The sequence below is a fragment of the Ovis aries genome, chromosome 4, assembly GCF_016772045.2.
Source record: "Ovis aries strain OAR_USU_Benz2616 breed Rambouillet chromosome 4, ARS-UI_Ramb_v3.0, whole genome shotgun sequence".
In the NCBI taxonomy this organism is placed as follows: Eukaryota; Metazoa; Chordata; class Mammalia; order Artiodactyla; family Bovidae; genus Ovis; species Ovis aries.
In genome coordinates, this window is record NC_056057.1 from 26,432,161 (window position 1) to 26,454,524 (window position 22,364).

The 22,364-nt window shown below is 41.1% G+C and overlaps 1 long non-coding RNA gene across 1 annotated transcript in view; it reads left to right on the forward strand.

Annotated features, from left to right (window-relative positions):
- The first annotated feature begins 260 nt into the window (after positions 1-260).
- Positions 261-22,364, forward strand: part of LOC121819390 (uncharacterized) — a 242,430-nt gene continuing 220,326 nt past the window's right edge. Inside the window, exon 1 of the long non-coding RNA XR_006059606.2 lies at positions 261-607. This is a non-coding gene — a long non-coding RNA (uncharacterized LOC121819390). The remainder of the gene's footprint in view (positions 608-22,364) is intronic.

Genomic DNA, 22,364 nt, shown 5'->3' on the forward strand with positions numbered 1-22,364 from the left:
TTCTTTAAATAATTGACTTATTCATGTTTGCTAGAATTTTGTTAAATGGCCACACATAGCTGTAAGGTGGCTGAAAGTAGTCACTGATTGGGTGCATTCCAACCCCAGTGAAAGTTGATTTCTGTTACTTGGGAGATGAGACCAGCCTTTGGCTGGCAATCAGTTATTCTTTGCTAAAATTAAGAGAGACAAGAGACTAAATAGAAATTCAGGAATTCCTTCTTTAGGTCCTTCAGAAAAACATTTGTCTTCAGAAATCAGTCTGGTATCATTGACCACCTTTTTGCTTCAGACATGAGTATAGTGCCTTTCACTGACTACAGAAGTATATAAACATCTTCCATCTTGAAATTTAGCCTTCTTAACATGCTTTTGTGTTTGTTTTTGTTGATGTTTCTGTGTACCCATTCTGGGTTCTTCGGCTTCCTCCTCCCACTAGCCCTCTTTTGCGGTTTGCAGTTACTCAGAGCAGCATTTTTTTCTGCCTTTCCAACCATGTTGAGTCACATTCATGTCCAGATGCTTAGGTCATGGAGTTATGAGCCTTTTTCCTCTTTAGTTTTGAAGAGGTGTCTTCCGTAAGGTTTCAAAAGAATGCGTCTAACTGGTAAGTGCTGGTCTTTTCCTGCCGGCCTCTTGCCCGATTTCCCACCAATGGGATTTGACTGGGGCTCCCCTTGCCTTCTGTGAGGGCCAGGCCCGCCCTGCCCGCCCAGCCCCCGGTCTGGTCAGCGTGTTCTCTCTTCCTGTTCACAGTGATGGCTTCATGAGTGGGCTGGTGATCCAACGTATGTCTTTTTAGTGAATCTGATGCAGGGAGTCCTGCCTCTCTTTTTGAGGTCATTAAGAGCCACCTTTAACTCCACATGGAGAGAAAGCCTGTCTGGGAATGGAGCCAACACGGAGGAAACCACAGCAGATAGAGGGATGGCGTGAGCTATTTGAGGACAGAGCCTGAATCTACCCTGCCTAATTCCAGTACCACTCCTGACTTTGGTGTTATATAAGTCAGTAAAAATCCTTTCCCTTTTGAGCCAAATTAAGTTAATTTATGCAACTTATGTACCTAAGTGAGTCCTCATCAGGTCAGTTGGTAATCTCTTCTGGGCTGTTGTTCATTCCACTACTACTCCTAAGTCACTTCAGTTGTGTCCGACTCTGTGCGACCCCATAGATGGCAGCCCACCAGGCTCCCCGTTCCTGGGATTCTCCAGGCAAGAACACTGGAGTGGGTTGCCCTTTCCTTCTCCAATGCATGAAAGTGAAAAGTGAAAGTGATGTCGCTAAGTTGTATCCGGCTCTTAGCGACCCCATGGACTGCAGCCTACCAGGCTCCTCGATCCATGGGATTTTCCAGGCAAGAGTACTGTGGGGTGCCATTGCCTTCTCCAGTTCATTCCACTAAGCAGCCACTTTTTTCTTATTTGTTAAAATGGGCCAGTTTTATATCATGCAGATGACCCTGCATGTATTAGTTGTGTTACATAAAGTGGATATGAAATAATTATACATTACAACCTCCAATCTTTCAGTGTCTGTTTAATGATGCTACTGAGAAATGTCAGCTTCCGAGTTTATATGAAATAAAGGGATCGGTTTCAACTTGGACTCAATCTCACCAGGTTCTCTGCTGAACTCTCTTTATCTCAGCACTTAAAAGAACACAGAGGCAACCAACCAGAACATGGGGCTGTGGAGAAAGTAGAAAGAGGCACAAATTAAGTGCATTCCAGAGACCAGTTGGGAGCCGACAGCGTTCAGAGTGTTTTGAAGGAAACTAAAACCTCTTAAGAAATCAGTTAATGACGTCTCAGTTCCCTAGGCTTGAACTTTGAGCAACTACGAATTTTCCAAGGTAAATAAAGACCCGGATATGATTAAGCCACCATTTCAACCTAGAATGGCAAGGGACACGGGGAAAGGGAAGCAAAACTAGCGTTTGTTGAGGATCAGTGATGTGCAAGGCATGGCCCACACTCCTTTTATGCAGAACTTGATACCAAGAAGAAAGAAGGCAGAGGCATTTTCAAAGTCATAACTGTCTAAAGAAATTGGGAAGACAGTGCCTGGTACCTAGGAAATATTGAGTAACTTATAGCAACTGTGGTGATGGTGGCGATATATAGATGTCTGGGTAAGGTAAGCCATCCCACGGCACTGAGGTTGGGTTTTTGGCACTCTGAATGAGATACCAAGTCCACAGTGTCCCTTGGGTTTGTAATTGAGCAAGATAAAATACCTATCATCTTCTGGGTGTAAATATTAAAATGCTGATTCCTAAGGCCACAGAGCTAGTAAATCAAAATCCTTAAAGGTAGAGCCTGGTCAGATGTATTTTTGATAAGCTCACTAGGAGGCTCTTGATGCCCATTAAGATGTGAGAATCTTGGCTTCAGGGGTGACATGGGGGGTAGGGTGGGATAATATTAATTTTGAATAATAACTAGTATTAGGTTAGTTGGTAATTCACTAAGTTTCAAATTGATTTGGAAGATTTTCGAATTTAGCATCACCAGACACTAATTTCAGAATGGTTTCAATAACAGTAACTTAAAAAAAATTTTTCAAGTATGACAAAAATTTTCTGCAAGAGAAATAGTCTCTGTCTACTAAATAGCCATAACTGTGAGGCAAACATACTTTATTTCTAATGTATGCCAAAGCTTCGGTTAAAGACTATATAATGCAACTATATTTAACTTCTTTCCTTCTTTTTGCATTTCCTTTTTTAAAACGTTCCTTTTCCCTTTCTTCCCCTACTCGCCCTCCCCTTTCTTTCCTCCCTTCCCTTCACCTTTTCGTGTTACCGATTTTTCTCATGATGTAATGCTTCAGCAAGACCAGCAGAGGGCGCTGTTCCGCAGCAAGACTGGAATCAAATATCTGAAAGATAATTTGCTGATTTTATTCAAGAAGTCAGGTTAAAGCAGGCTCATAAATGTTGTTACATACATGAATGCTTACTAGATTTTAATTACGGTGGTTTACATGGAACCATCACGATCACATGGCTCATATAACAAAATTTGTTTTAATAGTTGTGTTTAATGATGTACACTTTCTTTTGTGAGAATTTAATTCTCTCCTTTCAACCTTCAAACTCTTGAATACGATACTCTTTTTAATACGACAAATTCAACTCAAACCAATGGCCGGCAGTGTTGTGGCTCCTCCCGGAACCCCTGTTTTATTGGTCTGTTCTGCTGTGTAGTTGTTTAGTTGAATTCAATAAACATGTCAGTTTTCCCAGGATAATTAGGTGGATAAACAGAATGTTCAAAGAGAAATGGAGCCAATTAGACTCTTTATCAGAGCCTTACACACACACCAAAACGTCCATACAGAAGAGCAGACTTTTCCTTAGAGATATGATCCCAAATTAGAGTTCCTGGAATTTACAAGGGACAAAGGAACTTTCCTAAATAGTAATGAAGTCTGTTATCTGGAGAAGAGAGCAGATGAAAGAGACAAACTCCTGCATGCTTCAGAATTCACACTGGTTTGGAAATGCAGAAGGGGATGTCTTCAGTCGGAGCAAAATCCTGTCCCCACCTAACCGCAATCGCTTTGAAACAGGTTGGGCAACAGGAAGAGATGACCCTGTGGCTGCGGGTGATTTTTTTGGATCTAGCGCAGAGGAGACAGTTACCCAACATTTGCTTATGCTGTAGGAATACCTCTGTGTGGTGGTGACTGAGCATCCCACAGTTATTTGTTCTGACAAGAACGGTACAGGTGAGGTGCTCTTTTATGGAACTTAGAGAAATGAGGAGTAAATAATATCATATCATTTTATACTAGCTTTTTGAACAGAAATTTAAAAAGCAGGAAGATATTAACAAATTAAGTAAAAAGCACCCCATATAACAAAACCAAAGAAAACCCCAAAGCCTTTTTAGGATACATTGAAAAGCTTAAAGATATATATATATTTTAAAGTTCTACTGCCTTGAAATAAACCGTCATTAACCCTAGGTGAAACTATTCCGCACATTTCTGTGTGTCTATCTATGTCTGTATACTGATATCTGCACAGTTAGGTGATGGATAGAAATAAATTATAAAAATATGACCATACTATAATGCTCTTTTGAAATAGTTAAGTTTACATTTACTGTTACTACAGTTTAATAGAAGAAAAAAGCATGAAATGAAATTGAAGAAAACTCCTCACTTCAGATGAGAATGTCTTCCGCATCAAAGATACTAGGCTTAAGGAATCTTCAGGATATTTAAAAAAAAAATTCTTTTCAAGAATTCTGTGGAAGAGACTCAAATCAAGATGGTAACTTAGTTTCAATTCTGCAGTCGATTAATTGTTCCTGCATTTTTCTCTTCCCTGGTGCCCTTGGAAAGAATTTCTAATTACAAGTGGATTTTACTACGAACCTCTCCTTTTGCAAGAGAGAGCCCCAGTTGCATCATATGGAGAAAGGAAGACAGACTTTCTCAGTGCTATCAATAAGTGCCTAAGAGAGCATAACATTGCAGACCATATTGGATTGGAGTGATCGGGCTCTGATTTGTTCTTCCCTCTCACAGTTGGCAGTAAGGGCTGGGTTGAATTAAAGCCAGAGAGGAGGAGTATCTGAGTTGTTTTTATTTTTTTCACTCCCTATATGACTTACACTCAGGCTTTATAACATTTTCTGGTCTCTGGCGAAATCCAGGAAGGACCTAAGAAGATACGGTTTCCCACACAGGACAATGGTAATCGGACTACCTGTTGACATTTCATCAGATGCTTGTATATCAACAAAGAGAAATGTGGTTCCCTCCCAAGGCTTGTTCTCAGCTTGTACACACCCTCAGAGAGGGGTAAATAATTACCAGCAGTGAAGGGACGGCAGAGGAGCATCCAGAGTCGTGTGTGATCCAGGCAGCTCCTGAAATCTTGCAGGCACCTGTCTCCCAGACAGCGCCTCAAAATGGAATATACGGAGGGAGAGGTTAGCCGGGGCCCTCTGGCCATCGAGGCTGTGCTCAGAAATCAAAGGACACCCGCCATGCTGCCACAGGACCCTGTATCATGCCATGCTTGTTTGGGATGGCAAGCATTACCAGCTTAGCGTGGTGTCCCAGGGCTTTTCTGAGGAACATAACATTTTTTATCACAACAACTGAGAAACTGTGTGGGAAATCACCACTTCTTCTTCTTTTTTTTTTTTTTTTTACTTTCCAAGTAAGTCTATGGAAGACTCCCTTTCAAAGCAAAGAAATCTTTTTTAAGCAAAATGCTTCTGAGACCAACCTGGGAAGACGGACTGACAATTCCAATAGCAGTATTACTAATTTTTATCAAATTCTCGATTTAATGAACAGCGAAATTGAGCTGGGAGTACATGTCGTGGGGGGCGATCAAGAGCATGGTCTCTGAGAGGTGCACTGCCTGGATGGTATCGTGTGGACTATTGCATAACAACGATGCGGTAATGCTGCAGAACAATAGGTGCATTGTCTGTTCAAAATGAGGAAGTAAACAGTTTCCACTGTTGCCATCCCAGATTCACTAAACAGTTACTGAACTTACGGGGGCATGAGGTTTTATAACTGTATTCAGAGTTGGATTCATCTGCGGCTAAATAGAAAACAGGCAAGGCAGAGGAGAAAGCAGAGATGGAACGAGAGGATTTGTTCCACGTATGGTCTCACCTGCGTCCTCCGTTGCACTTGCGTATTGAGGGAGTCAGATTCTGAGATCTGGACAAAGTCAAAATCTCTGTTCAACCTTTACAGTCATTTAATGAACATTTATTGAAGGGCCAGATGGAAAGAAAACCATCCTCAAAGATGGGAAATATCAATAAATTATTTTAACCAGGTAGATTTTAAATTCTGTTAGGGGAATTAGAATAGCCTTTAGGGTAAGACTAATCTTTCCCCATTATTGAGGTGATACCCTTTTGAATCTTCAATTTGATGTCCCATGAATTACCAAGTTTTTCCGCTTTGACTAGGGGAGTAAAATCCATTTGTGTCCTGTGTGAGCTTGAAAGGTTGTTCCCTGGGTGATTTTTTCCCCCCAAACTCATATAGTTTGTCATCCATGTGCCGGTCATGATCAGCTGATGACTCAGGAGGGACCCTCTGCTGACCTCCTGAGCTCTCTCTCTCTTTGTACAACTTGCTGCTTTTTTCTTTAAGTATTTTTTAATTGAAATGTAGTTGATTTACAGTATTGTATTAATTTCAGGTATACAGCGAAGTATATCAGTTATTTGTATATGTATATCCACTCTTTTATATCTTTTTCCCATGTAGGTCATGGCAAAGTATTCAGTAGAGTTTCCTGTACTACGCAGTAGGTCCTTATTAGTTATCTATTATTATCTTATTAATTATATGTAGTAGTATGTATGTGTCCCACTCTCTTCTTTGGGACTCTGCCTGTGACTTTCTGGCCGCCCCATCCTCCTAGTCCATTTCTCCATTTCAGGGACTCTACAAGGCTGCCCTGAGTTCCAGCTCCCTGAGCTTTGGCCTAGAAACTCTCTCCAGGTAGGAAGCTGGTTAGCTACAAGAACCTTCTTTGAATCCTGTCTCTAAGGCCACTGTCCTATGCTGCCTGATGTCCAATGTCTGAAAAATCATTGTTGCATGTATTTTGTCCATTTTTAGTTGCTTTATTCAGTTCAATTGCTCAGTGGTGTCTGACTCTTTGCGACCTCGTGAACCGCAGCATGCCAGGCCCCCCACCCTTCACCTGGAGTCCACCCACACCCATGTCGATTGAGTCGGCAATGCCATTCAACCATCTCATCCTCTGTCGTCCCCTTCTCCTCCTGCACTCAATCTTTCCCAGCATCAGGGTCTTTTCAAATGAGTCAGCTCTTCACATCAGGTAGCCAAAGTATTGGAGTTTCAGCCTCAGCATCAGTCCCTCCACTGGACACCCAGGACTGATCTCCTTTAGAATGGACTGGTTCAATCTCCTTGCAGTCCGAGGGACTCTCAAGAGTCTTCTCCACTACCACAGTTCAAAAGCATCAATTCTTTGGTGCTCAGCTTTCATTATAGTCCAACTCTCACATCCATACATGACTACTGGAAAAACCATAACCTTGACTAGATGGACCTTTGTTGACAAAGTAATGTCTCTGCTTTTTAATATGTTGTCTAGGTTGGTCATAACTTTCCTTCCAAGGAGTGTCTTTTAATTTCATGGCTGCAATCACCATCTGCAATGATTTTGGAGCCCAGAAAAATAGTCAGCCACTGTTTCCACTGTTTCCCCACCTATTTGCCATGAAGTGATGAGGGAGGGCAAATCCAGTCCTTGTTATTTTATCTTGACTAGAAACATTCAAGATGCTGTTGTTCAGTTGCTCAGTCTTGTCTGATTCTCTTTGACCCCATGGACTGTAGCATGCCTGGCTTCCCTGTCCTTCACCATCTTTGGAAACAGCCACGTAGATCTTTAAATTAGAAACCTTTTTTATGGCCGTCTCCATAAAAATTTCTCCTATCTTTTATACTGAGGAGTTGTTTCACTGTCTTCAGCATTAGGTGAGGTCATTGTCAATATAGGTGTCACATGACAAGTCTCCTTAATGCTTTACAGGTGTCTCTGTAGAATTAACTAGCAAGGTTGATCACTGTGATGAATAACTCTGGTCTTGAATTTGACTTCTCATGAGTGAAATCTAATTTGCAGAAGGGAATTATATGCTCTGTTTATGAGATCTTTTTTCTCTGTTTTAAAGCTGCATCTCTGCATGCATGTAATGGGGTGACCTTTGGGATATATAATCGTTAGCAGATCTGTGAATGTAAATGCAGGTACTTTATTGTAGTCTTGTGTTTTGCCTTATAAGGTTTTTAAAAAATATGAAACAATGATTTTTAGACATTGGACATAAGGCAGCATAGGACAATGGCCTTAGAGTCAGGAGTCAAAGAAGGTTCTTATAGCTAACCAGCTTCCTACCTGGAGAGAGTTTCTAGGCCAAAGCTTAGATACAAGTAGCTTGAATATATATTACAAAAGCTTCCAGTGGAAGTCAAATTTAATTTAAAAGCATAAAGGACATTCAACTTTGTTGTTGACTGCATTGCCTCAATCTCTATTTTTATTGATATTTTTCTAATTTTGTCTAGACCCGTGGTATAGGAACCAGGATTTGTGTGTTTTCTTGTGCATGTGTTTGTTATGATGAAAATGAGAACGTGGGTCAGATAATGTGAATGGCAGCACTGCGCATATGACAAACTCCTAACAGTTGTGGAAGAAAAGGACTTTTCACAAGCCACAAAGCTGTACAAAGTGAGGCTGTGTGTTGGTTTCTAAGAAGGTTATAAGACAATAGGAGAAATGTTGTTGCTACATTTTTCATGTAAAGGTACTTTCAGTGACCTTTGTTGTTGGATGAATTATGAATGTACACATGGTCAAGTTCAGTTTTTATTCCCCTTAACATGGGCTGCCATTTGGTAAACATAAGACAGAAATATGAAGGAACAATAGGTAAAAAACACTTCTGGGTGACATTAGGAGTCTGGGGACCAGATGCAATGACTCAGTGTCCTAAAAGTCATTTATCATGTGGTAATGCTGCTGTAATCTCACTGGGAGTTCAGCAAATTATGTCTTAGTAAGTGTTTTTAATTTAATAAGTCCCTGAATCACTAAGGAGAATCGGATCATACTTTGGCAAACCTTGATGTTCACCATGATAAAGATATTTGGAACTTATTTTAGGTCAGGTGTTTAACCTGAAGTCTCTTCTGTATCAGGAAGAATCTCACTAGTAATGATGTATTCTTTGTCAAATTCTTACAGTATTTATAATGTTAATCAGTTAACATATTTGACTGGATACTGCCTTGCTAATTCTTATGTCTACCTTAAGTACTTATGTTTTATCATGTCATTTGCTTTAGGAATTTCTTGAAAGCAGGGGTCCTGTATTTTTCTTCTTTTATATTTTTCCTCTTAGCCCACTGCTAAGTCGAGAGTAGACGCTTGAGAGTCTTGTTGTCTTGGGATCAACTGGAAGTATTTAAAGCTGTGTGCCTATCTTCTCTCCTCCCCACAGCCATCATCATAGCTCCTTTAATTGTTCAGAAAAATAAGACAGGAAATAATTGCTCGTGAAGGCCCACACAAGACGTTAGGTGTGGAACTCCAACTGGACCTCAGAGTTTCAGACTCATAATCCTAAACTCAAAACAAAAGGCCACCCATCCTTCATCAGTGTAATTAGATTAAGAAAGGCATTCAGAAAAGTGAAGCTGCTCTTGTTCTGAAGGAGTTTGTGATTGTGTATTCTCTATAAAATGTGGAGACTATGGATTGCATTAGAATGTGCCCATCCCCAGCATGCTGGAGACCACAGCAGTAAAAACATCCTTGAAAAGAAGCATATACTTCTGGTCTGGGAGAGAAAGCCCGGTCTATCTTGAGTGTAATGCTGTGGTGGTCGGTTGTTGTGTGTGGACAGCTGAGAGTCATTTCCTCGTCTTTATTCAAAATGAAGCTGGACACTCCCTTTTCATTTGTGAAAAAGCTATCTGTGTGAGAAGGGAGTGAGCATGTTTACCCAGTGGGCTCGGAGCCAGGCCAGTGCCGCCTGCTTCTCTTGGTCCTTGCCCTTCTCATTTCCCATCCTCCTGTGCTCTGAGATGGGCAGATAGGAAAAGTTGCCAGTCCGGATGCCAGAGCTTCAAAGGGCCCCATCGAGAGGGCACACAAAGGCTCGTTTGTTCAGCACTTAGATGGGGGAGATGCCAGCAGCTTCCAGGCAGAGAATTGGGGGTTTGTCTTCACTTGACTTCTCCTCGCCACCAGCGGGCTGATGCTGAAGTCTTTTCAACCTGTGTCTTCACCAAAGTGAGGATGACTGCAGTCAGAAGTGCCTTTTGCCCTTCACTTGCCTCCATTTTTAAAGGGACAAATAAGGTCATTTCTGCTCCTAGAGTTAATTGAATGACAGGGTTAATCAAAAAGATTCTTTTTGTGATCGAAAATCCTAATATGTTGGACTGTAGACTTGAGGGGTAAACGTAGCAAGTAGCTGGCAATAAGGAGTGTCTGAGTTTTACGTCATGAAGGTTTTTTTTATCAGTGCTTCTAGGAAGTAGGAATCCTCCCTCCAATATTTCATATGAAGGGTAAAATTCTAGTTAGAACCCTGGAGACTCTACTGTCAGTCTTCAATCCTGGAGAGTGTTAAGTGTTAAGAGAGTGTTAAGCTGGTACCAGTTACTTGATGTGGTTGTGAATTTATTTCAGATCTGGTTCAGAGTATAGGTTTTGTATGACAATTTTGGTGTAATCAGAAAGAGTAAGGTTCACATGTTGATGAGAAGAAAATGAACCTGAACTCAGAGAACAAAAGTGCTGTATTTGGAGACCTGTAAGTGAGACCCGCTTTCAGGTGAGGCAAGTGAGGCTCAAATTATGTTACATATTTTTCAAATAAAACCGATGTATTTCAACCCCAACTTGATGGGGAAATGCCTGGTACAGGTTCTAGGACTCTAGGATGTTAACTTTGGGGGAAGAAAAGGATTTGGAATCATAAATTGGTATATGTAAACACAAATGGTTTAAATTTTCATTAAAACCACTTCAGATTTCTCTAAATGTGTATTTGGCAGAAAGATGAAGTGTTGGCCAGTACATAATAAATAGATCAATTGTTTGCATTCCCATATATTGAAAATACAAAACAGAAAAGTCAAAAAGAAAATCTGTTCTAAAAGGAGATGTAATTAAATGAGTCTTAGACTTTGGTTCCTGAAAATCAAGATCCTATTTCAGTTACTACTTGGCTTTGGAAGGGGAAAGTCTGAACCATTCATTCCAAACAGAATAATTTTGTTTTCCTTTTTGCATATGTCTGTGCAAGTGATATTTTTTTCTTGAGAGCTGAAAAATTATTAGTTATCATTTGTGATCCAAGTTCTAGCACTGGCCATCCTTTCAGTTCAGTTCAGTTCAGTTGCTCAGTCGTATCCGACTCCTTGTGACCCCATGAATTGCAGCACACCAGGTCTCCCTGTCCATCACCAACTCCCGGAGTTCACTCAGACTCACGTCCATCGAGTTGGTGATGCCATGCAGCCATCTCATCCTGGGTCATCCCTTTCTCCTCCTGCCCCCAATCTCTCCCAGCATCACAGTCTTTTCCAATGAGTCAACTCTTCGCATGAGGTGTCCAAAGTACTGGAGCTTCAGCTTTAGCATCATTCCTTCGAAAGAAATCCCCAGGTTGATCTCCTTTAGAATGGACTGGTTGGATCTCCTTGCAGTCCAAGGGACTCTCAAGAGTCTTCTCCAACACCACCGTTCAAAAGCATCAATTCTTCGGCGCTCAGTCTTCTTCACAGTCCAACTCTCACATCCATGCATGACCACTGGAAAAACCATAGCCTTGACAAGGTGGACCTTAGTCGGCAAAGTAATGTCTCTGCTTTTGAATATACTATCTAGGTTGGTCATAACTTTTCTTCCAAGGAGTAAGCGTTTTTTAATTTCATGGCTGCAGTCACCATCTGCAGTGATTTTGGAGCCCCCCAAAATAAAGTCTGACACTGTTTCTACTGTTTCTCCATCTATTTCCCATGACGTGATGGGATCAGATGCCATGATCTTCGTTTTTTGAATGTTGAGCTTGAAGCCAACTTTTTCACTCTCCTCTTTCACTTTCATCAAGAGGCTTTTTAGTTCCTCTTCACTTTCTGCCATAAGGGTGGTGTTATCTGCATATCTGAGGTTATTGATATTTCTCCCGGCAATCTTGACTCCAGCTTGTGTTTCTTCCAGTCCAGCATTTCTCATGATGTACTCTGCATGTAAGTTAAATAAGCAGGGTGACAATATACAGCCTTGACGTACTCCTTTTCCTATTTGGAACCAGTCTGTTGATCCATGTCCAGTTCTAACTGTTGCTTCCTGACCTGCATACAGATTTCTCAAGAGACAGGTTAGGTGGTCTGGTATTCCCATCTCTTGAAGAATTTTCCACAGTTTATTGTGATCCACACAGCCAAAGGCTTTGGCATAGTCAATAAAGCAGAAATGATGTTTTTCTGGAACTCTCTTGCTTTTTCTATGATCCAGCGGATGTTGGCAATTTGATCTCTGGTTCCTCTGCCTTTTCTAAAACCAGCTTAAACATCAGGGAGTTCCTTTAAATAATATATATGTATATGAAACACTTAACATGATATCAAACCTCTTACATTTTTCTACAGTTTGATGTAGTTAACTGTAGGCTTGGTGTTATACCGCAGGTCTCTAGAACTTACCCACCTGTATAACTGAACCGTTATACCCAGTTCAGTTATAGAAGAGCAATTCTGTATTTCCCTCTCTTCCTGGCCCCTGACAACCACTGTTCTCCTCTCTGCTTCTATGAATGTTTTAGATCTTTGGATAACTGGAAGCCTGGGTATTTGTCCTTCTGTGCCTGGCCTATTTCACCCAGCACCAGGACATGGTACTTAAGGAGGCACTGACTCTCAGGCTCACGCAGAGGCAGGCATGGCCCCTCAGAGTGAGCGCCACCTTAAATTTTCCATCCCTTGTGGCCACACTTGCACTGTCCTAATCCAGACCCTCCTTTGAGGACAAACAGCCATTTTCCACCACTTTCTCCAACACCATTTCTGGTTCTTAAGGAGCAGCAGAAGTGGAATCTTCTTGTGTGATTTGAGGTGACTGATTTACCTTTTTGAGTGTCATTTTCATCATGGAAACAGAACTAATATTTAATGTCTCTTTTCTCTGTCAGGAACTGTGCAAGGTCTGAGAGTTTGCCCTAAATGCAAGCTAACATGTTGGCCGGCCACAGTTCCATGGTTACTGGTAGAAGACAGGTGACTCTTGGGTCAGAGATAGGAAACTTCGTTACTCACAGGAACAGCAGTCATCAAATCATGAGCATTTATATTGGTTCCTTGAACTGCAGTGCCATAGGGCGGGATGAGGAGGGCCAGATGATACAGGCTCCTACAGTGGGTTGCATTCAGTTCAATTCAGTTCAGTTGCTCAGTCGTGTCTGACTTTTTGCGACCCCATGAACTGCAGCACGCCAGGCCTCCCTGTCTATCACCAACTCCCGGAATTCACCCAAATCCATGTCCATTGAGTTGGTGATGCCGTCCAACCATCTCATTCTCTGTCATCTGCTTCTTCTCCCACCCTTAATCTTTCCCAGCATCAGGGTCTTTTCAAATGAGTCAGCTCTTCACATCAGGTGGCCTAAGTATTGGAGTTTCAGCTTCAACGTCAGTCCTTTCAATGAACACCCAGGACTAATCTCCTTTAGGATGGACTGGTTGGATCTCCTTACAGTCCAAGGAACTCTCAAGGGTCTTCTCTAACACCACAGTTCAAAAGCATCAATTCTTTAGTGCTCAACTTTCTTCATAGTCCAACTCTCACATCCATACGTGACTACTGGAAAAACCATAGCCTTGACTAGATGGACCTTTGTTGACAAAGTAATGTCTCTTCTTTTTAATATGCTGTCTAGATTGGTCATAATTTTCCTTCCAAGGAGTAAGCGTCTTTTAATTTCATGGCTGCAGTCACCATCTGCAGTGACTTTGGAGCCCAAAAAAATAAAGTCAGCCACTGTTTCCATCTATTTCCCCATCTATTTCCCATGCAGTGATGGGACTGGATGCCATGATCTTAGTTTTCTGAATGTTGAGCTTTAAGCCAACTTTTTCACTCTCCTCTTTCACTTTCATCAAGAGGCTTTTTAGTTCTTCTTCACTTTCTGCCATAAGGATGGTGTCGCCTGCATATCTGAGGTTATTGATATTTCTCCCGGCAATCTTGATTCCACCTTGTGCTTCTTCCAGCCCCTCATTTCTCATGGTATATTCTGCATATAAGTTAAATAAGCAGGGTTGTATTACAGGGGATGAACCCTGGAGTTAAGGAACCAAGATATTTTATAATGGACAGTAGAGTGCCTGAGCTTTGCCCTGGTCAGAGCTGTCATCTTTCAGCATACTGGACAGTAAGCGTGTGTGCCCTCTGTTCCAGCATAATCTGTATCATATTTGCCTTTGGAATTTTTCTGAGAGAAGAAAAACAAAAAACACTATGGTAAAGAACCCGCTTGCCAATGCTGGAGACATAAGAGACATAGGTTCAACCCCTGGGTTGAAATGATCCCCTGGAGGAGGGCATGGTAACCCACTCCAGTATTCTTGCCTGGAAAATCCTATGGACAGAGGATCCTAGTGGCCTAAGTGCACAGGGTTGCAAAGAGTCAGACATGACTGAGTGACTTAGCATGCATGCGTGCATATTGTTTTAATTTTTGTTGTATAGTTGATTTTCAATGTGCTATTTTCTGCTGTACAGCAAAGTGAACCAGTTATGCATATACATATATCCACTCTGTTTTTAGATTCTTTTCCCATATAGATCATTTGCTGTTCAGTTGCTAAGTTGTATCTGACTCTGTGACCCCATGGACTGTAGCACAAGCTACCATGTCCTTCACTATCTCCTGGAGTTTTCTCAAACTCATGCCCATTGAGTTGATGATGCCATCCAACCATCTCATCATCTTTTGTCCCCTTCTCCTCCTGCCCTCAATCTTTCGTAGCATCAGGGTCTTTTCCAGTGAGTCAGCTCTTTGCATCAGGTGGCCAAACTATTGGAGCTTCCACTTCACCATTAGTCCTTCGAATGAATATTCTGGGTTGATTTCTTTTAGGACTGACTGGGTTTGAACTCCTTGCAGTCCAGTATAGATCATTACAGAGTATTAAGTAGAGTTCCCTGGGCTACACAGTAGGTACTGATTTGTTATATATTTTACAGATAGTATTGTGTTTTAGTTTTTTTTTTTTTAATTCATTCAGACCTAAACTAAATTCTACCTAATACAAAATTTGGCATCTGGAGGTAGGGTGTGATAACAACTTGAAAACAGGACTTGGCTTGGGAATGAGGAAGCATTTAGATAATGGGGACTGTGAGACTCCAGAGAGGACGACTAATGACTCTTACGGTGTGGGAAACTGTTACGTTGTTTTCTGTTGTCCTTTGGAAGAAAAACCACATATGAATGGGAGCTAAGCTAATGCTCTAGCAGGAAGAATTCAGCATATTGGTGTGTGTGTATTGGGAACTTTTTGCCATGTTAGTGGAGTCTTTCTTAAAATTTATTTCCATTGATTTATTTCTTTTGGCTGTGCTAGGTTTTGTTGCTGTGTGTGGGCTCTCTCTCGTTGCAGTGAGCAGGTGCTTCTCTTGTTGCAGAGCACAGGCTCTAGGGTTCATTGGCTTTAGTAGTTGTGGTGCCTGGGTTTAGCTGCTTCCTGACGTGTGGAATCTTCCTGGACAAGGGATTGAACTTTGTGTTTCCTGCATTGACAGGTGGACTCTCAACCACTGGACCATGAGGGAAGTCCAACAAAGTCTTTTAAAGTGAGAATTGAGTTCAGAGTAGGCTAGACTTCATCCTGAGAAGGAAATACCCCTTCTCTTAGAGAGGTTCTGTGAGCAGCTTATAGCACAAATTGCCTATGAATCCTAAGTCATGCCTGATGCTTGCAACCCCATGGACTGTAGTAGCCCACCGGGCTCCTCTGTCCTTGGGATTTCCCAGGCAAGAATACTGAAGTGGGTTGCCAGTTCCTTCTCCAGGGACTTCCCGATTCAGGGATGAAACCTTCATCTTTCGCCTTGGCAGGTGGCTTCTGTACCACTGAGCCACCAGGGTATCCCCTATAATTTAGTGTTTTGAAGTTCTGAGAAAGCCCCTTCTGTAGCTCAAATTAAAGCTGTTGTAAGTGGTGGTTGCAAAGGGCCACTGTTAGTAAGAGATAGCTGTGCTGGCAAACCTTATAGCAAGAGCTCTCTACAGACAGTGGGAACTAGATTAAGGTTTCCATCTTCTCATCCAAGCTTTTATTTTCCAAATGGTGTTTAAGTGGCCACCACTCATTTGAGAGAGTAGGTGAGAGAAGACAATAAATAAAAGAGTTGCCGGGTTGAGAAACAAGTATAATAATAATAAGTATGCTTATTTTCATGACATGTGCTAAGTTGCTTCAGTCGTGTCTGACTATTTGTGATCCCATGGACTGTAGCCCACCAAGCTTCTCTGTCCATGGCATTCTCCAGGTAAGAATACTGGAGTGGGTTGTCATTTCCTCCTCCAGGGGATCTTCCTGACTCGGGGATCAAACCCACATCCCTTACGTCTCCTGCATTGGCAGGCAGGTTCTTTACCACTGGTGCCACCTGGGAAGCCCAATGTGGAACTAACCAGAAACAAACTCACAAGAGGCCTACTAAGATTTAAGGGAATATTATTGCTAAACAGACCCCAAGCTTGGTCTACAGCACCTGTGACAATGAAACCCTCAAGTGAACCTTGGGTCCCAGTTGGAAGTGGGCTGGGAAGGCTGGCCGGGCTATAGGAAAGTTATACTCCCTAAGACCTACTTCAGTATGTCCAGAGGTGTTAGTGGACATGGGTGACTCTCAGGGGAAAAAGCCAAGAGTCTCAGAAGATGGATTGGAGTGTTTGCCCAGAAAGAAGAACCAGAGCCTTCCAGAGAGGCCACATAAGCAACTTACTTTACTGCCGGACAGGGTAACTTTTCAGTTTTGCCCAACTGGATTGTTTAGACCCGCGAGTGTGGGAGTTTTTGTGTTTATTGTTCCATTTCTTCCAGAGTGTTTAGACTCTGTATAGCACAGTAACTGGGGAAGACTTGGGGCTGTTTTCACTGGAAAGAGAGTATATTCTTTTTGTTGGGAAGGAGTTCACATGGATGTCCTTGAATATCCAAAAATGTAGACTGTAACAAAGACCACTGGTTATCTCCCAAACTTCCGTTTTTTCTTTCTTAGTTATCTAACATCAAATTCATTGTGAGGATATATTCACTCAGCTGAAGGATTATATTTCTCAGCCTCCCTTGCAGCCTTGTGCAGTAATGTGACATGGTTCTGGCAGATGAGATGTAAGAGCTAGTACTGTGTTATGCTTCTTTACAAGAGTGTTCCTTTTTTCTTCATTCTACTTCCTAGAACATGGATGTAATGGCTAGCACTCTAGTTGCCAGTTTGTTTGATGAGGATGAGGCTCCTCACTCTACAGATACTGGAATAAAAAATCATAGAAGGTAAGGCACTGATGAATTCATGGAACTAGCAATCATCCTTGAATTGCTGGTCTCCATACTTATTTCCTGGTGGCTTAGATGGTAAGAATCTGCCTGCAATGTGGGAGACTTGGGTTTGATCCCTGGGTTTGGAAGATCCCCTGGACGAGGAAATGGCAGCCCACTCTAGTATTCTTGCCTGGAGAATTCCATGGATAGAGTAGCCTGGTGGCTACAGTCCATGGAGTCTCAAAGAATCGGACATACCTGAGCAACTAACAAGAGATACTTCTTCCGTGTGATGGAATGACACCTTTTTTGCTTAAACCACTGCCAATTTGGGTTATTTTTCATAGGTAGGTAAATCTAATTTTCATAATTGTAAAAATTGTATACAAATATGAGGATATTGTGAACATTATGAGTCAGGAAATCTGTAAGCAAGAGTGGGTATATAAGTTTTCTTTCCTAACTGAAACAAAGTAAAATTATTAATTTTTTAAAATTAATCTTGACAGTGGGGTTAGATGGTATTTTTATTCTGTTGTAAACTGTACCATCATAGCCTTGGCCATCGGTACAATTCTAAAATCTTACGTCCTTGGGGCACGCACGGTAGCTTGCCATATTCACAGGGACCTATAATGGAATTCCTACATTAAAGACCATGCTTAAGGGGCAGTAGGCTGAATTATTTGTACTATATGGTTTCACCTATTACAATACAACTGATTAGACCAAAAGTGGGAAATTAATCAATGCAGCCGATACATAGACTAAGGTTATTGACCTATGATTGACATGTTCTGGTATGAAACAAGGATCTGGGTCAATCAACATTTCTTTGGCAGGAATTTGAATTAGGAACACAAACTAGATATCAGTTAGCAGTGGAAGCTGAAGCTAAAGTCAGCAGAAATGGTCAGAGTCAGTCTATGACAGTCATGTGTAAGCCAAGATACGGTCTGGCAGAAACCATAAGGAGCTGAAGCTTAGGTAGATGAAGGACAGGGTAGAAGATGAGGATGTTACTGAAAATAATATAAGAAAAGGAGACATGTGAAAAGAAGAGATGGAGACAGTAACTGAGAGTCTTGCCATTGGCGGTGATATTTGACCTTCTGTTGCTGGGGTCTCTGCGGCTGTTGAACATCTGGTTCATGTTCCTATATGGCAAGATAGGACTGAGTTCTTGCATTTCCCACCTTCTGTATCTCTCATCCCTCCAAAATAAATGTCTTTCCCCTATCTGAAAGAGCCTAATTAGAAAAACTCGGATATAGAAAAATATGCAGGTGTTTAATTGCCCAAACCATCATGTTTTTCTACTACTTGGAACTAGTGTACCCATTTAAAATTATTTCAATCCTATTTAATTTTAAAAGGGTTAATTTGAGGCCGTTTATCATATTAAAGGCAACATAGCCCAAAACAGTTAAAGTTAGGTGAAGAGAAAGATAATTGTATCAAGAAACTGAAGGGAAATAAGAATTTTAATGATGAGCATAGTAGTCTTTGGTGATCACTTTCATGCTAATGGTAAGCACTTCTTGTGTGTCATCATCACTATCATCTTTATTATTATTTACATACTTACAACTGCCTTGTTAGGTAGATGTTCTTATTATCCCTACTTTACAGATAAGAATGGTGAGGAAAAGAGGGTTAAGTATTTGCCACAGGTATTGAATGGCAGAGCCTGGCTTAATTGCCCGACTCTAAGTCTGTATTCTTAATTACTATGCTATAGTGAGTCTCTGTTTAGCATGGAGTTTTCTAGTTACCATCCCCAACTGATAAGTTGTTCCAAGCTGTTGGCAAAGTGAAAATGGACAGCATGTACATGGCTGCGGTTATGAAGCCAAAAGCCCAAGGCCCATATCACAGGGGACCCCGGAAAATGCGTTGAGGAGGTCCGTTGAGCGGGTTCTTAGAATATTTGGCAGAGAAGAGGCAATGGACCTCTTCAGGGAAATTACGAGAAAGTTCTCATTGAACATTTTCTTAGCACCTAGAAATTTAAGATAGAATTGAAACCATTGTTAACACAAGAGGTGATAGTGTTGTGGTTTTGGTTAGGGATGTGAACTCTCAAACTGGGCTTTGCCACTGAAGATGGCACTGAGTGGGTCCCATGGATATTATTCCTTCAAAAGGCAGGAAAAATTAGAGATGTTTTACAGTGAGAGAATCGAAAAGGACAGGCATTTAGTCAGTTAGTGTGGACCAGACACTACATTATTTGGACAGATGCAGCGTGCCCAAATTGCTATGCAACCTTTCAAGATGCTTCATCTTTTTTATTTTTGAGCTGGCAGTACAGATTGGTGCCACGCCACCAGCATATCACAAAATGAAAAGTTGAATGGAAGTTCATGCATTGAAACACATCACCGAATTTGCATGATAACACTGGTATTTACTGGAAGTATAATGACTGGATTAACATACACCATTGCTTCCTTCCTCCCTGTTGGCTGCTTCATTTGGGTCTTCATTTAACTACTCAACCACAAAAGTGAACTCAGCTTGGGAGAGAAATTCATAGAAGTGAATGTGACTGAAACTGGCAATGCAAATGCGTCAGGCATTTCCACTGTTCACAACTTACTCCAGATGAAGTAGACCAGTCATCATTCTTACATTACACATCTTTCTGAGTTGAAGATTGTGATTACAGTATTCTTTAGATGCTGAACAAGTCATCTCTTACTACAATTATGCTGCATGACTGATGGTCCACAAATTCAGCAGCTTACAATAATAAGCAGTGATGTCGTTCTAGTCTGTGGGGAGTCAATTTGAGTCTAGTTTTGACTGTGCTCACATACATTGCTGGAGATTGACTGGCTGTCAGCTGATCTGGGCTGACTTTTGCTGGGACAACTGGGAAGACTTGGTGCTGCTATTTGCTTCCCTGACACTCTAGCACACCAGTCTGAGCTTATTCTTCAGCTGTGGCAGAGGTGCAAGGGAGAGGGCAAACCCAGACATGCCAGTACATTTCAAGACACTGCTTTTGTAACATTGCATTGGTCAAAGTAAGTCGTATGGCCAGCCTATATTCAAAGGGCTGGGAAATAGATTAGATTCTAGTTCTTGAGAGAGATGCCCTGGACACAGAAAAGGGTGATGAATTAAAATTATAATTGTAATCTGGACAAGTGTTTTTTTTCTTAAGAGAAAACTAAACTCTCAAAAACATTTTAAAATTGAGCTTTGATATTAACTACAAGTATATGTAAGTATGTACATGAAAGGGTCAAATGGTTCTATATGACTTACAAGGCTGCTAATGATATCAGATTTTTTAGCTGGTTCTTTGATTATTGACCCCCTTAGGTTTTAAAAATGCATTGCTCCTTCTTGCCTTCAACTTTGGGCATGGCCTATCAACTTCTTCCTTAGGAAGATAAAAATCTACCTCCTGTTCACTGACCTCCCTTACCATTCACCAGACGCATGCACATTTCCTATGCTCCTAACTTTTCATTGCTGTTTTACAACTTGGTTTATATTATTTCTCAGTATTTAGATTTCTCAATATTAGATTATTTAGTGCTTCCCAGATGGCACTGGTGGTAAAGAATCTGCCAGCCAATGCAAGAGATGCAGGTTCAACCCCTAGGTCAGGGAGATCCCCTAAGAAAGAAATGGCAGCCCACTCCAGTGTGCTTGCCTGGAAAATTCCATGGACAGAGGAGCCTGGCAGCAGTATAGCCCATGGGGTTGCAAAGAGTTGGATATGACCGAGTGACTGAACACACATGTAGATGATTAAGACTATTAACACTCTTCATAGTTGATTCATAAAGTAAACTACAGTTGTTTTTCCATTGCTGCATACTTTATAGTGTCTCTGAAGTTAATTATTGTCCTCTTTTGTTTGTTTCTGTATTATCATTAATGCAGCCGCAGTTTCATTTTTTATTTTCCAGTTGTTTAAATTGTCTCTCGGTATGTTCAAAAGCCCTGGACAGTCCCTCTGGGTTTCATGTAGGTACAGGTCTCTCTCTGGAGCTGTTGACTTTAAGCTGTAGGATTCTATGGCCTGTAAAATTCTAATAGGTTCTTTCACCACCATTCTAGAGATCAGTACTTCCTAGACTTATGTCTTCCTCATGTCTGGATTATTTCCTCAATTGATGGAATGCATCTTCCTATAGATTTCTATAAAACAGTAGTTAGGAAGTACATTTTACACTGAATATGTTATTACATACTACCGTCAGTGTATAAAACAAATTAATCTTGTCATATAAGCACAAATACAGAGAGCTTGGTGTTGAAGATTAACAAAAGTAGAAATTTACAAAATGTTTTTTCGTTTTATAGTTAAGCTTTTGTACATATTCAGAATGAGCTCTCCTTTGACTCTTTAGTGATACATTTTTCTTCTCAGCATTTTATTATAAAATTGTTCGAATACAAAAAAAAATTGGGAACGAAAGCAAAATGAATAGCTGTGTGCATGATCAAGGTTTTATATATATATATATGAAAATGAATATATATAATACCGCTATTAATTTTTTTCTATTATTTGAATGTAAGTGTTTCACACTGTCAAATTCACATGTAAATAAATCAGCACATATATTTGGGCTTCTCTGGTGGCTCAGATGGTAAAGAATCTGCCTGCAGTGTGGGAGACCTGGGTTTGATCCCTGAGTTGAGAAGATCCCCTGGAGAAGGACACGGCTACTCACTTCAGTATTCTGGCCTAGAGAATTCCAATGGGCATTATAGTCCATGGGGTCACAAAGAGACGGACACGACTGAGTGACTTTCATTCACTCACATATCAGCACATGTCTTAAGAAAGAGAACACTTACAACTAAGCCAAAATACCTTTGAGATACCTGGGAAAATCTGTGTCAGTTTCAAATTCAAATTTTCCCAATTATCGTAAGAATGCCTCTTATAGTGACTTCGTTAAAAAAAGACAGCAGCCTGTCAAATCTAGGTTCATACACTGCTTCTGTTGTGTATTTCTAGGTACTTTCAATCTAGGACAATTTCCCTATTAAAAATTATTTTTCATTTACTGTGGCCAAGTTAACTTTTTTGGCGGACAGTTCTGTGAGTTTTAGCATGTTGATTCATGTAATCACTCCTGGACTTAGGATATGGAGCCGTTTCATTATCTCAAAACATTTCCTCAAATTGTCCCTTTGTAATTGATCCCTCCTGCAGCCTATAACCCCTGGTAACCATTGAGCCTAGCAGCTCTGTTACCTAGGTCACCGTCCTGTTGTTTAGTTGCTGAGTCATT